The sequence below is a fragment of the Herpailurus yagouaroundi genome, unplaced genomic scaffold, assembly GCF_014898765.1.
Source record: "Herpailurus yagouaroundi ecotype Mexico unplaced genomic scaffold, PumYag 181, whole genome shotgun sequence".
Lineage (NCBI taxonomy): Eukaryota > Metazoa > Chordata > Mammalia > Carnivora > Felidae > Herpailurus > Herpailurus yagouaroundi.
Genome location: NW_024412412.1, coordinates 34489970 through 34509490, shown reverse-complemented (window position 1 = coordinate 34509490; position 19521 = coordinate 34489970). Strand labels below are relative to the sequence as shown.

At 47.0% G+C, this 19521-nt stretch overlaps 1 long non-coding RNA gene across 3 annotated transcripts in view; it reads left to right on the top strand.

Annotated features, from left to right (window-relative positions):
* LOC121039859 (uncharacterized) overlaps positions 1-17471 on the top strand; it is a 30371-nt gene extending 12900 nt beyond the window's left edge. Inside the window, exons 2-4 of one of the 3 annotated variants that reach the window (XR_005795030.1) lie at positions 2139-2310; positions 3210-3930; positions 14273-17471. This is a non-coding gene — a long non-coding RNA (uncharacterized LOC121039859). Of the gene's footprint in view, positions 1-2138; positions 2311-3209; positions 3965-5863; positions 6289-14272 lie in introns of those variants that run through there. The other 2 variants (XR_005795029.1, XR_005795028.1) reach the window with 2 other exon arrangements.
* The last annotated feature ends 2050 nt before the right edge of the window (positions 17472-19521 follow it).

Sequence of the window (19521 nt, the reverse complement as noted above, 5' to 3'; positions counted from 1 at the left end):
CGTATTCACATGTCTATTTCTCGAGGGTGTCCAAGTCAATGATGAGGGCCATAGACGCCATCCCCAAGAGCCCCCTAATTCAGAATTCTTTGAAGAGTCTGAAAACATTTATTGGAAGCTTACTACATGGGGCTAAGCAGAGCTTTTGGTTTCTGAATAACAAAATAGATTATTAACAGAAATGATGCCTTTCCCTCAGGTCCTAAAATAAAATCCAAAAACCATGGCCCCCATCAGAGCAAAGTCTCTGAGACTAGCATAGCTTCAGGCAGTTCTGCCTTTGATGCTGAATGAGACTCTGAGATCTCAAATCCCAAGGAGACCTGTGTTAGCTTGTATGGCTCCTCTAACAAGTTGCCACAGCTTAGGGCTAACGACGATGCAAATTATCTGACAGGTCTGCAGAAGTCTGACACGCTCTTGCTGGGCTAAAAGCAAGACATCCACAGGGCTGCATTCCTTTCCAGCGACTCCAGGAAGGATCCGTGTCCTTGTCTGTTCCAGGTTCTAGAGGCTGCCCACAATCTCTGGTTCATACGTGGCCCTCTTTCTCTGTGTTCAAAGCCTGCAATATCAAATCTTTCAGACTCATCTGCAGTTCTCTCTCTCTCTCTCTCTCTCTCTCTCTCTCTCTCTCTCTCCCTGACCATATCCTGGAAAGGTTTTCTGCTTTTAAAGGGCTAATGTGATTAGATTGGGTCCACCTAGATAATCCAAGATAATCTCCCCATCTCAAGGTCCTTAACCTTAATCGCATATGCAAAGTCTCTTTGGCCATGCGAAGTAATGTATTCATAGGCCCTGGGGATGAAGATGTGAACATTTTTGGAGGGAGGGATTATTTTGCCTACCAGAAGACCTAAAATGGAAATGTGTTTTTTAATTAAAATATATGCATTCACAGGAACATATAATATGATTCATTTATATAATGAATGACTAAATTGGGTGAATCAGGTACAAAAGTCAGTATGAGAGTAGAGAACGCTACATCACCCAGTTGTATTCAGAGAAAATCCTCCAGGATGTCATGTAGATTCTTCAGCACCTCTTATACCAAGGCCAAGCCCACATGTCTGGACCATTGAAAATGCCAGTCTTCCCTCCTGTCCGGGCCCAGGCTCTGCACAACTGTCTGCCTTGTGGAAGGTGGGGCCAGAGCTGAAATGTGGCATATCAGGCAAAGTGAGGGGACAGGAGGGCAGGAGGGAGGCCCTGAAGGTAGCCTGGTACCTCAATAGAGAGCTGCTGTTTGCTAGGTTCTGTTTATGGGCGTTCCTTTTGCAAGAGCAGCATTTTCTTCCTTGGTGGTCTTTGTCCCTTGGCCTTCTCGTGCTGCTGGTTTTTTTTCCCACCTGGATCTTGTGTTTAGGCTCTCTTGGAGAGGCTCTCTGATGAATGACCCTGGGTGTGTGTGTGTGTGTGTGTGTGTGTACACGCGCGCACGCACACGTGTGTGTTTGGAGCTGCAAGAGTAGATTAACTGAGTCCTGTTTTTTTTTACTTGTGACTAACTTGACTGTAAGTACAAAGGAGAGTATAGAAGGGCATTCGTATGTCTTTCTGGAAAGCCTGGAAGGTGAAGGAATGGGCTGACAGAGGCCACTGAGTTCAGAGATATGGATCTGATGACAACATGGGCATTGATTTCTTTATAAGATTGATTTCTTTGGGGATGCTACGACGGGCTCTGAGCCTGGGATTCAGGACTCACCCGTTACAGCGGACTGAGTCTTAGGTCCTTGCCTATCCTGAAAGCATGTTGGAAGCAGAACTTTTCTCCAGCCTTGCAACGAGGCTTTGGACTCACCACTAGATGGCACCTGTGCCGTGGCTCTCTCCCGCAGCGCGGCAAGGCGGCCAGAAACTTGTCCCGGGCTGTGGGACTGACCCCCTCACAGGGCTGGACGGGGTTGCTCCTCGGCCACTCCTGTACCTGGTTTTGCTGGCTTCCATTTGGGTATCCACCAGGACTAAACTAGGACCAAACAAGGCGGTTTTTGCTTCATTCTCTGCATCTGATCGTAGGCTTAAAAAAAAAAAATGATCCTTTTGTTCCTGGGGCTCCTGAAAGAAAATGTGAAAAACCTATGAAAACAGATTTGTTTTGTGATTGTATTTTGCTTATTTGTTCATAGGCAACATGGGGCCGGACAGACTTGGGTTTGAGCTTTGGCTCTCATTTTCTGGACAGTCCTTTCTGTGCCTCAGTTTTCTTCTAAAAACGAATCATCCTTGCCTGATGGCATTGTCAAAGAGGAAGACATAAAAATGATGCAACGTGTCCAGCCAGCGCCTGGCGCTTGGGAGGTGATCTTCTGTCTCACTTCTTCCCCAGACGGAGCAGGAGCTCTGACCCACTCACCTGTGTACCCTCTCAGCTACCATGGTGCCTGGCATGCGGGTAGTCCTCTGCATGGATTTTGAGCAAATGAACAAACTAGCTCACGAATAGAGCTTACTCAACTTAATTTTTTTTTTAATTTTTAATGTTTATTTATTTTTGAGAGAGATGGAGACAGAGCATGAGCGGGGAAGGGGCAGAGAGAGAGAGGGAGCTCAGAGCCTGGAGCCTGTTTCGGATTCTATGTGTGTGTCTCTCTCTGCCCGTGCCCCACTCACACTCTGTCCTTCTCTCTCTCAAAAATAAATAAACATTGAAAATTTTTCTAAAAAGTGCTCTGATTTTTTTTTTAAATGTTTATTTATTTATTTTGCGAGACAGCAAGCATGGGGGAGGGCAGAGAGAGAGAGACAGAGACAGAGAATCCCAAGCAGGTGCTGCGCTGTCAGCGACATGGGGCTCGAACTCACGAACCATGAGATCATGGCCTGAGTTGAAATCAAGAGCCAGATACCTAACCAACTGAGCCACCCAGGCACCCCAAAAGCGTTCTGGTTTGATCTCATACCAACAACAGGAGCCTTTATATAATATCGCTGACTAGAGGCATTCAAATCACTGCTTAAACACATTTAGGGACAAGGAATTCGCCACCTCAAAAGAAGGTCCCCTTCTTTTTAGACAGTTCTGATTGTAATTATTAGATCGAGACTGTTGCCTCACTTCTACACATTGGTTCTGATTCTACTCTGGAGCCACTTAAGTTTCCTCCCTCTTTCACAGGTCGGTTCTTCAAATTGACAAGAGCTGCTGTCAGTCACCTCTTTCTCAACTTTTTCTCCCCCAACCTCTCCGCTACCTTCAGACATTTTCGAAGGACCCCTCGCCTCTCCTAGACCACAAACTATCTGGAGCTGAGCCAGTGAACAATCCATCATCCGGAGACCCTCTTGTGCCCTGGCTTCCTGGCTGTGCCATGACGCACAGCTAGATGGTGCTATGCCCAAGGCCCCATTCTGGAGCTCTAGGACTAATGTAAAGTTTGCCTTCTTCCCCTAAGAAGTTATCGGTGCTGACCCCATCTTGCCTCATATCCGTTTTCCTCAGTGACCACCAGAAGGCCAAATCCCAGCCTCTGCAGTGATTCACTATCACCCTGACACATCGTCCCCATCCTGCTCTTTACGTATCTGATATGGACATCCCACGTTTTGCCTGTCCAGTACCCTGCCCTCCTTCTTTCGATGACTGCATTGCTGTTTACCTTTGAAGAACCATTCCCTTACTTGCCAACATGCGGTTCTGGTGAGTTCTGTCCACCGTAAGTGGGCAGCGGACCCAGGCCTGGCCAATCAGAGATGCCTCCACACTAGCTACAGTGGACGGTTAGGGTCGGGATTTCACTGGTGTGATAAGGGAAGAGGCGGTGGCTGAAGACTGGTCTACCTGTTGGACAGCCATCCACTGCTCTGTGGGGAGAAGCTGCCTGAGAACAGAGCCAACGCAGAGGAGAGCACCCTGGGGACATGTTTGGGTCCCCGATGCCTCTGAGACGAAAGCCAGCAGTCCCACTGGCCTTCAGGCATGTGAGCAAAATAAATTCTCTTTTCTTTTGCTTAATTAAGTTTGAGCTGGATTTCTGACATTTCAAACTGACAAGTCCTAATATAATTTCTAATCTGACTCACCCTCCCACCCCTCCCCTCCTGGGGGACATTGCATTGCACCTCTTGGATGACACGGTGAGAGCTTGCCCCGTTCCCTCGTATGTTCTCGCCTCTCCCGTGAATGCCCTTCCCACCTCCTTTCATTAAGTGAAATCTGGTGCTCCCTTCAGGACACTGCTTCCCCTGCAGCTCTCTCAGAAGACAGGTTGATTTTTTTCCCCTACACTTCATGTGCCTCAAGGCCAGGAAGTGGGTAGGAGCCCTTCTTGTTCTCTATCGCCATTTAAAAACCACTTCTCTTCCTTCTACTTCAAATTCTCCAGCTTCTCTCAACCTTGGTGTCCACCTGTCCTTACTGCTCGCTGATGACTTCGGCCCTTGTCTCCTTGGCTTTCTTTCCCTCTGGCTCTTCCAGGCTCCATTCTCAGCCACTTCAACAGACTCGTGAATGATTCTTCCAACACACGGGGCTTCATCACCTTGGCCGCCCTTGACCTCCTCATCACCAGCAACTATAACACGTCCAAAGCCTCAAATTCATATCCCACTTCCTATCATCTTTCATCCTTACAGCTCACGTAACTAGCATACCCTTTGACCTTCAGACTGCCAATTTACACGAACCCCGTGTTCTGGACCCTACAGTCCATCATTACAATCATTCCCTGGAAGAAAACCTAAATCCTGGTCTGTCTTTTCTTCTTTTTTTTTTTTTTTTATTAAAAAAATTTTTTTAAAACATTTATTCAGTTTTTGAGAGACAGAGAGAGATAGAGCATGAGTGGGGGAGGGGCAGAAAGAGGGAGACACAGAATCCCAAGCAGGTTCCAGACTCTGAGCTGTTCGCACAGAGCCGAACACGGGGCTCCAACCCACAAACCATGAGATCGTGACCTGAGCCGAAGTCGGCCGCTTAATCGACTAAGCCACCCAAGTGCCCCTGTCTTTTCTTCTGTTAACATTCACCGTGTTTGGGGGCGCCTGGGTGGCGCAGTCGGTTAAGCGTCCGACTTCAGCCAGGTCACGATCTCGCGCTCCGTGAGTTCGAGCCCCGCGTCGGGCTCTGGGCTGATGGCTCAGAGCCTGGAGCCTGTTTCCGATTCTGTGTCTCCCTCTCTCTCTGCCCCTCCCCCGTTCATGCTCTGTCTCTCTCTGTCCCCAAAATAAATAAACGTTGAAAAAAAAAATTAAAAAAAAAAAAAACATTCACCATGTTTGTTTGTTTGTTTTTAATTTACTCATTTTTGAGAGAGAGCATGAAAGCAGGGGAGGGGCAGAGGGACAGGGAGAGGGAGAATCCCAAGCAGGTTCCGCACGGTCAGCACAGAGCCCCACATGGGGCTTGAACCCATGAACTCTGAGATCATAACCTGAGCTGAAATCAAGAGTCAGATGCTCAACTGACTGAGTCACCCCACCATGGTTTTTTTTTTTTTAATGTTTATTTATTATTGAGAGAGAGAGACAGAGCATGAGCAGGGGAGGGGTAGAGAGAGGGGGAGACATAGAATCTGAAGTAGGTTCCAGGCTCTGAGCTGTCAGCACAGAGCCCAACGCGGGGTTCAAACTCACAAACTGCGAGATCATGACCTGAGCCAAAGTCGGGTCGCTTAGCCAACTGAGCCACGCAGGCGCCCCCCCGTGTTGTATTTTTTTTTAATTGATGACTTATTTACACTGGGATCTGCTTCCCAGAATCCCTTTTGCCGAATGGTTCAAGGTTAGAGTTGGTCAAAAGTGAGGTTGTACAAGATTTGGGAAGCAGAGTGAAATAGCAGCCATTACACGCTGAGGGTTGTACGGGTTGTACTTACTTTTCCCTTTCGGGATCTCTCTTCCCACTTTCTGGCAGTGCTGGCCAACAGTGACACCAGACCCAGCCCAGACACTTGGGTGTGAACTCGCAGATGCAGTAACAGTGGAGAACCAACAACCATCCCTGGACTTCCACACCAGCCCCCTTTGTGGTCCTACTGCAGCAGCTGGATATGGCTAGCTTCCAGAATTCCTACACATGCCTACTCATTCTCCAGTGCCAGGGCTGGATCGTGGCTTTTTTCTGATTCTTCAGCTCCAAATTTGGACTTTTACTTGCCCAGCTCCTCCCACGATTGTGTAAGGTCTAATTACTATAATAAGCTCCTTATTCCAGAAAGCTTACTTAGTTCAATCCCAATGACACACTTTCTTTGAGCTTGCCCCAGAGAAAAGTACTGCTGGGGAAAACACACAATCCTACTAGCTACTTATGTTTTGTTGTTGTTGTTGTTGTTTATTTTTTTGAGAGGGAGAGAGAGAGCAAGAGCAAGGGAGGTGCAGAGAGAGAAGGAGAGAGAGAGAATCCCAAACAGGCCCCACACTGTCAGCACAGAGCCTGATTTGGGGCTGGAACTCACACATTTTGAGATCATGACCTGAACCAAAATCAAGAGTCAGAGGTTTAATTGACTGAACCGCCCAGGCACCCCTAACTAGTTATTTTTAATTCATGACTACATAGGGGTCATCTGGTTTTGTCTATCCAGAATCCTTTCCCTCTTCCTTAGGTAATAAGACCACAGTTTTGCTGGATGAAGTATCCCTTCCCCTCCCACTAAGCACAGTCTTGGTGAAATTTACAATAAAATCATCGTTCTTCGCCTCAATCTGGCCATTGCTCTCTCCTTGGAATCTGAATGTGAAGAGATGGAATCCACTCATCCCAACAGCTGCTGTCCATGAGTCCCTGGTCCTTCAGCTTTTCCTATGACCATGTGAACCTCTCCATTCTTCCAACAGATTTGTTGCTCAAGCTAGCCAGAGTCAATAGCTGAGGCTTGCGTGAACCTCAGATGGATGCTCCATTCCACCCAGCAGTCCTGCTAAGTTTCCCATCAGTATGGACTCTCACTTCCCAAGGCACTCACTTCATAGCTTTCCCTATTTCTCAAACCTGCATTCTGCTCCACTCAATATCAGGCTCATTTTTCATTCAGAAAATGGAAGTGGTTAACACCTTCCTACCACCAAGCCTACAAGCCTACTGGCAGCTGACCTCTATTTTCCAGTTTCTTTCCAGTTACAACGCTTCCTCTGTAGTAAGCATTCTGTCTCCCTGCCTCTATTAAAGGCCGAGTCCTCCACCTACGCGCTGGACCCATCTCCACTTGCCATCTCAAAGATTATGTGTCTCTCCTCCCTCTCTACTGATCGTCACTTTCCCTTCCTCTACTAGAGCCTTCCCATCTGTACACAATTGTGGGCTAATACCTTCCATCTTTTAAAATACATCCTTCCTTGACTCTATATCCTTCCTTGACTCTATATCCTCCACTAGCCACACCCCATTCTATTTTCCTCACTCAGAGCAAAACTTCTAGAAAAGATTGTTTCTACTTCCTCACCTCCCATTCTTTCTTCAACCCACCCAACTAGGCCTCCATTTTCAGTATCCCAGCCAAAGCTGCTCTTGGGTTATGCCACAGATGACTTCCATGTTGCCAAATTCTTTGGGTACTCCTCTGTTCTGCTCTGTGTGCTCCCCGCGGCACTCAACACAATCAGCCTCTCCCTCATTTTCTGAGTTGCCTCTGTGTCTCTGACACCCCAAACTTCATTTTCCTCTGCCTCACTAATTGCTCTAGAGATGATATCCCACTCTACAATTTTCCTTCCTTTATTTCCCTCATAGTATTTATCATACTGTAATTATCTTGCTTATTTTCATATACCAGCTTATTTTTAGTCTCTCCCTATACTGACAGCAGAACATAAAGTTCTTTGGGCCAGGAATTTAGTTTTGTTGCCTGTACTATTTAACTGGTGCGTAGTAGGTATTCAATCAATGTCTTCTGAAAGATAAACATGACATGTTTCTCAGACCTTTTATCATCACCTTTGAACTCTCTTCTCATGAGGCCCTGACTTGGGCTTCTGTGTTCACCTCTGCTTCGTTTTTTAGCAAGAATTCTGCTGGATCAGTTGAGGGAAAACTCTCTACCCTTGATTTCTGGGCAAATTCCTTATCCCCACCCCCCACCCTCACCCCCCACCCCCCAACCACCAGTATCTTACCACTCCAGCTTGCCTTCAACAATAATCCTGTCAAGTTTGTTTAGCCAGAATCCCCTCTACCCCCCATGTTTCATCTTAGTAACTTTCCATCCACTGCCTCTGCTCCTTGGCTATAAATCTTCACTTGTCCTTGTTGTATTTGGAGTTGAGCCCAAGCTCTCTCCCCTACTACAAAACGCCACTGTAGAAGTCCCTACTGAATAAGTCTGACCTTATAGTCTTTAACAAGTATCATGAAGATTTCTTTAATGACCCAGCAGTTCTATTAAGGCAGCCTAAATTCACTGCAGCTTTTTGGCAACCATATCCAAGGCTGTCTCATTGACGTACATGTAAATGGGGCCCCCTGGATGATGCAACTTGGTGGCTCCCACATTACATTTCTGGCCAGCACTAAGCAGGGGGAGTTAAATATATTTTCAAACATTAAAAAAAATGTTTTTAAAATGTTTATTCATTTTTGAGACACACACACACACACACACACACACACACACACACACACACACACAGAGTATGGACAGGGGAAGGGCAAAGAGAGAGGGAGACACAGAATTCCAAACAGGCTCCAGGCTCTGAGCTGACAGCACAGAGCCCAACGCGGGGCTCAAACCCACAAACTGTGAGATCATGACCTGAGCCAAAGTTGGACACTTAACTGACTGAGCCACCCGGGAACCCCCAGGTTCAAATATTTTTAATAGACATGCTATAAGGTCAGTTTTCCCCCTTGCTGTATATAGTTTCCTCTCCTCCACCCCTACTCCCCACTTTCTGGAAAGAAAATAAATATTTATACTTCTTTCTAATAGGAAGAGTTTGGGTCCTCCCTTCAGGTCCACTGAGTTTGTATCTTGCTCTTGTCTCTCAGCACCTTAGTGATATGTTACTTGAAATTTGGGTAAGCCTCCTTTATCCATCTTCATTAAAATGCTGAACAGCATAAAGTCAAGGACAGAGATATGTGACACACCAATAGAGAGCTTCCCTCAGGCTCCCCCTTAGCACATTGTCACCTTATGCACACCTTGCTCTCAAATTGCTCAAAACACAAAAATGTTTTGGAACAAAAATGACCAAATTGAATCGTGTATGGAAGGAGCATTGGACCCAACACATTAGGTTTCAATTCTCATCTCTGAGACTTACTAGATCTATGAACTTGCACGGGTCACTCCAATGCTCTATAGTGCAGTATACTCCATCTGTGAAACCAGTATCGAAATGGTTTTGAATCTAGTTGCAGAGTGCTGAATGAGTGAATCTCTTGAGATGTACGAGTGCTTGAGGTTATAATTCCATGACTCCCTCCAGCTAGGGTCCTCTTCATGAATGCTGTGGTCTTTTTCATCTGCATTAGTGTTGTTTATAATAGGTAGTCATTAGGATAAAATCCTGTTAACCACCAATAAGATATAAATTATGACATGCACACATAAAGGGCCATTGTGCAGTAATTATGTGGTAGACAGAATCTTAAAGATGTGGAGAAATAAGTGAAAATAATGATTTTTGTGGGAAAATAATGACTTTATATAAAAAATGACCCCTGAGCAATGTGGAAGGAAGTATATGAAAGTGTGAAAAGTGGTTATTTTGGGGTGGTATGATTATGCATCATTTTTTCCATTCATTTTATTTTTTTTTAGTTTATTTATTTATTTGTTTGTTTATTTATTTATTTATTTATTTATTTTGAGAGAGAGCGTGTGCAAGCGGGGGAGGGGCAGAGAAAGAGGGAGAAAGAGAATCCCAAGCAGGCTCCGCGCTGTCAGCGACATGGGGTTCCATCTCAGGAACCACAAGATCATGACCTGAGCTGAAATCAAGACTAAACATGCCCGACCAACTGGAACCACCCAGGCACCATCCCATTTTTTCCATTCACTTTATTTATCTTTATGTTTTAACATTTTAATGTTACATATACCATTAAAAAACTGGAAAACATGGGATGCCTGGTTGGCCCAGTTGGTTAAGCATCTGACTTTGGCTCAGGTCATGATCTCATGGCTTGTGAGTTTGAGCCCCTTGTCTAGCTCTGTGCTGATAGCTCGGAGCCTGGAGCCTGCAGCCTGCTTCGGATTCTGTGTCTCTCCCTCTCTCTGCCCCTCCCCCACTCATATTCTGTCTGTCTGTCTGTCTGTCTGTCTCTCTCAAAAATAAATAAACATTAAAAAAAACCTGGAAGACATTTTGAGATGCCTAAAACATTAAAAGCTTTATAAATGTTTATGCCCTTTAACTGTATGAACTCTATTCTGAGGACTTAATCTAAGTAAATAATTCAAGTTACAGAATATGCTGCATCCAAAGATGTTAATGTGATGTTATTTAAAAAGTATAAAATTGGAAACAGTCTAAAAGTGCAAGAATGATTAGATAAAAACACATCATCTATTTAAAACCAAAGGCAGACTTAAAATTTTGTAGGTAAAGTCTGTAATAGCAAAATCTTACAAAGTAATGTTAAGTGAGAAAGTAGAATAGAATTATATTCTGATTATAACTTTACCTTTAAAAAAAACAAAAAATCGGGGCGCCTGGGTGGTGCAGTCGGTTGAGCGTCTGACTTCAGCCAGGTCACGATCTCGCGGTCCGGGAGTTCGAGCCCCGCGTCAGGCTCTGGGCTGATGGCTCAGAGCCTGGAGCCTGTTTCCGATTCTGTGTCTCCCTCTCTCTCTGCCCCTCCCCCGTTCATGCTCTGTCTCTCTCTGTCACAAAAATAAATAAACGTTGAAAAAAAATTAAAAAAAAAATAAATAAAGTACTAAAAATATCTGGACTACAGAAGAGTGACTGTTTTGGGTGGTGAGGCTCAGGATTATTATAAAATGTTATTTAACTTTTCTACACTTTGCAAATATAAGCATTTGTGTAAATAGGAAAAAAAATGTGGTTATTTAAAACTCAAAAGTACCTGCTCTCTGGGAAGGAGACTGGTGGGTTGAGCTTATCTCTTTCTGAGGAACCTACTTGTGGGGTTGTGGGGAGACAAGACCGATAAACTGCTGTCCTTCTTCAAAGGCCCCAGAGCTCCACCCCACCCAGCCAGGGGCTCTGGGGCCCCAGCCACTCACTGTCAGGTGCAGCATACTCCCTCCCACTCTGATGCAGCCTGGGCCCTGAAGGTCTAGTCCACGATGTCGTTTTCTCCCACGGGTGCTTGAAATCCCCAGAGAGATAGGGAGGGGGCCTTCGATCCACTCAGGCCTGCCCTGACCAGGAAAGTCCCCTTGTACACTCATTGTCACCTTATGCTACTCCTTCCCAGTGGGACACTTTTGATAACGATGATGATGCTGACGAATGACAATAGCTTACTGAATTCCTAGAAGGCGCCACTGATTAATTAGAGAGTATTTCAGTGAATCCCCACAATGATGCCTGTACACCCTTGAGAGATATGCATAGTTATCTTCATTTTATAGGTCAGAAAGCTGAGATTTAAAGGGATTAGGCCATTTCCTCAAGATTGCACAGCTAGTAAGTGGCAGATCTAATTGACTGTCCCTGGTCCATGCTCTTGACCACTGTCTTGATGCAGGTTGAATGTCCAACTCATGCTCTCAGCTATACCGTCCCCCCTGCCAACCTCTTCCTTGCAGGTACCACTTCATCACTTAAACTGGCCGGGGCTGCCTTTTCTCACACCATTCTCCAGTCATCCTTCTCCCCCGAACTCCCTGAGATCTGAGGCAGCAATTTCAGGAGGTTTTGTGTACACACACACAGACACACGCACGCACCCGGCACCTTCCCATTACATGCCATTTCTGAATGGCATGTACATATGATGAAACTGAAGCCACACAGATACAAGTCACAGGGGTCCAGGGCACCACCAGAATATAAATTCCGAAGCGTTCCACTTATTTGTCATGGTCTGTGACAATGGGGCTCTGCCCCACAACGGGGCAGGATGTGCCTGACTGTTCTCTGTGTCAGCCTCTAGCATCCAGGACAGGGCCTGGCACCTCAAGTGGACTCCATAAAAGTTGTTTGAATAAATGAATGAAGGAAATAACTAATGAACGTTTTAATGGTATCACCTGTAGCTTCAGTTTCTTCATCTGTCAATAGGTAGGGTTTCCCCTCTCCTTTGAGTTGAGAGCTGTTGAAGGGCAGGGAACGGACTGTATTCCTTGTGTATGTCTAGCCCTCACTGCATTACCCGTAGACAGGTTGTACTGTCAATAAAGGTCATTTGGGTGGAGCTGAATCCCCCCAGGCTCCTAGTAGGGGTCTGAGAATGGGTGAAGCAAGGCCTAATGCATGCCCTGCACACGTCTCAGAGAAGAACATTTTGCTGTGAAATTACTGAAATGGATCGTGCTATCTGCCTCCTCACTGCAGAGTCCGTGTGCAAAGTGCCTTCCTGAATCTGTAGAAGGGGTTCCCGCTTGAGAGTTAGTCCCAGGCCTCTGAGTTGGGCTTCAGGATTCTGAAACTGGCTCCGAGCCAGACTCAGCTTCCCCTGGAGGACTGATGCCTGGCCTTCCATTTCTGTTTGCTGAGCACCTGCGAAGGGTCAGGAATCAGAATGGGCTGCTGCTACTTTTCAGGCAAGAGCTCTTTGAATTGCCTTGTACGTTCGTCTTTGGTTGAAGAAACCCAGGAGGGTAAAATGACCTGACAGGAGAGGTTTCCCACACAGACCCTGACAGGATTTCTCTGGGGGAAGGCCCTCCTGCCTGCCCGCTTGCCCAGGACTCTACGGCTCAGAATATTCTATCAAATAACCTCCTTTTTGAGCTCTTTTTCCTCGCCCCCCCACCCCCACTCATGTCCCCTCTCTCTCGCCCCATCTTCCTTATCCGCCACAGAACCTATGTACGGTCAACTGCCGAACAGCACTCTTGAATGGAAGACCGAATGAGCCTCATCCCCCTCCTCCCTTCTCTTGCCTGCCCTCTCTCCCCCACCTGCACACACGCGTGCACGTGCACACACATTTCCCCTTCAGCCACACTCACCGCCATGCCAACACGGCAGCCTCAAGAAGCTAGTAGAGTCATTATCTTATTTTGCTCCCACACTCAGGAAGTCCTGAAGGCTCCGGGCCACCCAGGGGGGAAAAGGGTCCGCTCGAAACCTTTGGAATGACTCAGTGGCTCAGTGGCCAGCACGGGACCCAACCATCAGAGGTGTTACTTCCTTGCCTTCCGAAAGGGGCAGTTTTTAGCAGGCTTGCTCTGATTCAATGGAAAGGCTTTATTTCCATCAGGTTGGAAGGTTTCAGGTTTCAAGCAAGCACACAGCTGTTCAGTTCCGAAGGGCTACCCTGGCCCGAGACTGGAGGACGCACCTACTCTCCCAAAGTGACACGGTGGGTGCGGGGCTGTCCCAAGCTCTGTCGTCTGAGGTACAGCTGAGAATTCCCTTCCCAACTTTAAAAGTCCTTGAGATAAACTTCGAGAGGGACAGTTAGCAGTAACGTCCTACTACAAGAGTATAGCATTTACCGTTAACCAAGTACCTTTACAGATAAATATCTCACTCGGACCTCACCACAACCACAGCAGATGAGAAAGATTATGATTCCCGTGTCACAGATGAGAAAACTGAGTTCCGGCAAAGCAGCACAGCTTGTGCAAGGCAGTGGTACAGGTGGAGCTCACACCCAAGTCTTCTGGATTCCAGAGCTACTTTCCTTCATCTTACTGGTTTCCGTCTTTGCTCTGCCCCCATTAAAATGGCAGACCCCGGGGCGCCTGGGTGGCTCAGTTGGTTAAGCGTCTGACTCTTGGTTTCGGCTCAGGTCGTGATCTCGCAGTTCGTGAGTTCGAGCCCCACGTCGGGCTCTGCAAGGACAGTGTGGAGCCTGCTTGGGATTCTCTCTCTTCCTCTTTCTCTGCACCTCCCCTGATCTACCCTATCTCAAAATCAATAAAAACTTAAAACACAAAGTGGCAGATCCCTCCGGTTTGGTCATTATCTCGCTGCTTAATTGTCAGTAACACTTTTGCAGTGATAAGCAGAGGTTCACTGAGAACATGATCACGTTGTGACCGCCCACAGGACTGACCTCTGGGGGAGGGCCTCACTCCAGGGGCCACACATACATGCCAAACCACACCTGTCAGCCAGGGCCATTCTGCCAGAAATGAGCCAACCCAGGCATTAGTACCTTTGTGTTGCCCCCCGAGGTGAGATTTCCTCAATGCCTCCGGAAGCCATCTCTCTCTCTGTCACCATTTTCTTCCAGGGTGACAGCAGAATTCTGCCCCCCCCACAGCTGTGTCTGCACCCTGTCCGTTTCCGTGTAGCTGAGTGGCCCGCCCAGCTGGAGCTCCGTGTGCCTGCCGTCCTCCCGAGCGCTTTGCTGGAGGAGCCATTTCTAGGAGGAGAAGTCACGTCGAGTGTGGGCCCTGGCCTGGATTATGCCCCTCCGGTCACAGGGGAAGCCAGGTGGACGGCAACTGTCTATAAAGGGTCACCTACCGCTCAGGCCGTGAGTGGAAACACGGAGGGGAGGCCCCACTCATTCTGGTGATGTGGTGGGGCTCCCAGGATCCCTGTGGGTGGACGAGCCGAAGGTCTTCTGTGCACCAGGAATGGGAGTCACTTCGATTCCCCCCTGCCTCGCATTCTCCGCCCACCAGAATCAGCGGAATTTCCTGCAGGCCGGCAGTGCTCCCTGACTTCAGGAGCGGTGGCAAGGGACTGGTTTTCTTGTGCTTTCCCAACATCTCCCCATGACATTTTCGCTGTTTCCCCACCTCCCATAGTGACCCTGCGCTTGTCCCTACCGTAATCACACAATAATAAGAACCACAACAAAAATCAACTCCTATCTACTGAGCATATCAGCCTTAGTAAATCTTCAAGCCATGCGGAGTAGGTATGGTCACCGCCATCTTATAGTTGAAGATATGGAGACTTAGAGAAGTCAAGAAACTTGACCAAGGTCACCCAGCTGGTAAGTGGCTGTGCAGAACCATGTGGACCTGCTTCACAGTCTGGATCACTCTTGGCAATTTCTCCCCAACTCAATACACCAATCCTGTGTTCCATCAATTAGGTCCACCAACCGATACGTGTCTACAGATTCCAACCGCCCCTACCCCCAACCCACCTATGGGCCTGGGCACCCGGAGGGACTCAAAAAGCAGGAAGCCATAGCCCCTGCCCCTGCGTTCCAGAGGAGCTGGCTAAGGAGACAAGGCAAAGACCAGAAATTCACATCCAACCTCTTTGCCACCTTTGCCAAGTCACTTCCTCTCTCGGGGCCTCAGTTTTCTTCTCTGCAAAATGAACTGGTTGTACTAGGAGATCCCAAGTACAAAATCCTACTTATCTGTGATCAACTAAGCACAGCCCACCTAATGAGAAGGTGGGGATACTGGGGCCCAGGGATTAGGACTGTCCCCAGGAAAATAGCTAGAGCAAAGCCAGAAAAGAAAACCATGAGATTTGATCCTTAGAAGAAAACTGCCTGGTTACTAAGAATAGGACTAACACCCAAGAATGAACCCAGTGGAGGCCCTGTATAGGGAGGAGGCTCACTGCTTCCGGGTGCTTCTGTAGCCGACAAAGACCAGAGAGCTTCATGCTGATGTGGGTTTCCCCTTAGTTCTTGGGCACTGACGGAAAAGTAAGCTGCTTGCTTCCAATCCTTTTGCTTCTACCTGTACTACAGGGTGTCCTGAGAGCAGTCAGCCTCGAGATCTGTCATTTAGAAGCCATTTTCCTTAGAAGGGAGGGGCCCAGTTGGCAGGCTGCCTTCCTTGCGAGGCATCTGGGTATAAATGTCCACGGCTCGCGGTGTGTCCTAGACAAGGAAGTGTTGGCATTGGTTATGGAGGAAGGGGATAAGTGGCTTGTTGACAGATTTTGTTGCAAAGTTTCTTTCTTAGTTGTGTTGCCTGTTTTTCCCATGCTGACATGGAAGGCACATTTTGAACCTGGGTGACAGTTGTTGCCCCTCCTGACCATATCTTGTAACAACGGGGTATGAGGCCACTTTAGATTTGTGGGCGAGAACGCCATTTATATGACACTGTGCACACATTTTCTCAATCTGTATGTAAATTATTATTGGTATATAATTAGAGCGAGGTGGGATACTCTTCATAATGCTCGTCTGACAGGTGGGGACACTGAAATTCAAGGAACTGATGTGCTTAAATCATCCAGTGTGATATCCAGGGCAAGGTGGGCTCAAATGGTCTTTTCTATCTTCTCAGAGCCTGCGAACCCACGCTCTCTCATATTTCTTTTTTCTTCTCATTCATCCCTTTGCCCCCTTTATACCCAGAGCTCTTCTATACATGGACTTCACTCACCCCTCCAACTAATGACATGGAAAGCCATTGCTTTCTATGCCCTCACTGGGCTCTCAGTTTAGGAGAGAGACGATCAGAGGGGAGGCTTACCTCGCTTTGTCTATTATAATCATATGAATCTGTATTTGCGAGGTGCTTTTAATTTTTAGAAATTAAAAAAAAAAATCACAGGCGTAATTTCATCACTGAGGATATGGTAGGAAGGCCCAACAGGGTTTAAAAGGGAGGGCAGCTATTTCCCAAACACCTCCTCTGCCAGGTACTTAACGTACAGTAACTCATTTCTCTTCCGGGACAGCCCTGCCTGGGAGCTGTGGTTACTCCTCAGATTGGTTAAGCAACTTGCCCAAGGTCACCTGGTTAGTAAGTCAGGTCCAGGATTTCAGAGCAGACCCATCTGTTCCCCAGCTACCCTTCTGTGGCCGTGGCAGATCTCCCCACTGCCAATCCAGCACCACCTCTGATTCCAGGACGTGGGGCTCAGATGTCATATGGCTCCACGGTTTGAAGTGTATCCATCTCACTGTAAATGCCCTGAGAACAAGGCCACCCCAAAAGCTGTCCGTGTCCCAATCTCTGGGACTTTATATGGTAACAGGGACTTGCAAGAGTGATGGATAAAGGGCCCTGAGGTGGGGAGATCAGTCTGACTTATCCAGGTGGACCCTTGTAATCCCAAGGTCCTTCCAGGGGGAGGTGAGAAGGTAGACGAGGAAGGAGGAGAGGTGAGGGGGGAAGCAAGAGGGTGAAGTGAGGGGAAGGGGCTAGGAGACAAAGGAACACGGGTCACCTGCAGAAGCTAGAAAAAGCAAGGAAACATTCACCCCGAAAGCCTCCAGAAGGACCCCTCCAGGTCGACACCTTGTCCAGTGAAACTGACTTCAGACTTCTGGCCTCCAGAACTCCAGTAAGACACTGTTTGTTCTTTTAAGCTTCCATTTTGTGGTCCTTTGTTAGAGCATCCAGAGGAAACTGATACAAGTACCTCTTACCCACTTAAGAGAATACCTAAAGCCTTTAAAAAGTGTCCTTTTATATGTAAATGATCTACAGCAATTCATTGTATGCCAAAGCCAAGACTGGCTCTTGGATATTTGAATTAAAAATCATTAAAAAACATTTTTTTTTAATGTTTATTTTTGAGAGACAAAAAGAGACAGACAGAGCATGAGGGAGTGGGGTGGGGGTGGAGGGGTGGAGGGAGGGGTGGGGGCAGAGAGAGGGAGACACAGAATCTGAAGCAGGCTCCGGGCTCTGAGCGGTCAGCACAGAGCCCGATCCGGGGCTCGAACTCACAAACCGCGAGATCATGACCTGAACTGAAGTCGGAGGCTTAACTGACTGAGCCACCCAGGCGCCCCTGAATTAAAAATCATTTTAAGTTAGTAGTAAAAGGCAAAACTGTACTGGCCTGGGCTCGACAAGGCATAATTTAATATTGGCGGTATGGGACTTTTGTTTATGTATTTGAAGGAAAGTTTTAAAAGCTCTGTATCAGACTTCTAATGCAGACTGACCTCCCCTCAATGTATCTAGGAAGGAAGTATACTAAGGACGCAGGAAACAAAGACTAATACTCTTAGCACGGAGGAAAGACTTAGCAAGTTAACTGCTCTTGCCTATGTGTTAACTTCCATTCTGGTGAAGAATTATTTGTTCAGTTACACATTTCCGTTTGAAACAGAGGTGTCTACATAGAAATATGTAGCTTTTTGGCACATAATGTAATTTATCAATTTCCTATGCATGATATATAATAGCTTATACTTCTAAATCTTAGAACGAGGCAAACATATTAACCATTAGCTTTGGAACTGGTGTGTAAATATAAAGAAAATTCACAGTTTGCGTCTCCTTCTCCCAGAAGGAGCTAGCATGTGGATTTCAGCCTCACGTTTGTGGATGTGTTTGTGTTCTTGTGTACGTGTTATTCACAGAGATGTTGTTTGTCACACGTATCTTGTGCAGTTACCACTGACTGCACAAACGACTATTTGTAATCATGACGGTTTTCATTGTAACCCTTTGGCTGATGAACATGAACTTGAACGATGTGATTCAAACATCGAATTGGCGTAGGCTACGGTGAGAGTCATGGTTATCATTAGGTGTGACCCCCCCACTTTCCGAAGCAGCTAAGCGGATGTTCACGGGGGATCACTTACAGTGAGTTAAACAGCAGAACACAGACAAACTCTAGATACTTAGAGCGGTGTCTGCCACTATTTTCCTGGTGACAGCTCTGGGTAGGCCCCCCGGGGGGGGGGGGGCTGACCAAAGTGTCATCGGCTACACTCTCCGGAACTGCAACAGAAACATAAATACGAAACAGAAAATATTAATCAATCATGAACTAGTTTGACCCGAATGATACCGACTTGGAATTGTAAGAGCAATTGGAGACGTCACCGAGAAGGAGGCGGAGATATGAGGCTCAAACTGGACCTTTAAAAGAGAGAAAGAAGTCTTAAGTCAATCAGAAGGATACACCCAGCAGATGCGGGGTGGACCCGGGGGGGTTTATCTGAGACTTGCAGGTGCACCCTGCCAGAAGCAGCTTGAACGCTATTGAAGTGAATTTGGGGTCCCAGTGACTATCTTCTCTCCCTCTGTGTTATCCTCAGGGTAGGACATATACAAACACTGCCAGAGACTTTTATTTTGAAACAGCCTAGCTGCTGTTGCTTGGAGATGGACATTAACAAACCTTAATGTCCAGACATGACGCTGAGTGGTCATCCTATAGCTTCTGTATCCTAAGGCACAGGACCACCCCTACAGCAGCTTCATTAACGGCACAGGCTGCTACCCACAGGGGTCCATTTTAGGATTCTGTCTATATGTTTTGTTGGGGGTCGGTGTTAATTCAGAATGAGCGTGCTCATAGACTATATCAACATATTTCAGTTCAGAACCTGTTGTCTGACCTATTCTAGTGAAGACGCTGCCAAGTGGCTTTTGTCACCCCCTCTGGAATGACATCACCCGGATCAAGTCTTCTTCTTTTGTTGTAGCCTCCTCCAACTCATGCCCAGTCCTAGAACCTGAATCAGTCTGCAAAGCCAAACGGATGCCAGTGGGAGGGTTGGGGGGGGGGCGGGATTTTAAAGGAAAACTTAAGAAGCTAAGGAGTAAGGAGGAATGATTCTTTCCTACTACCCACATTTTC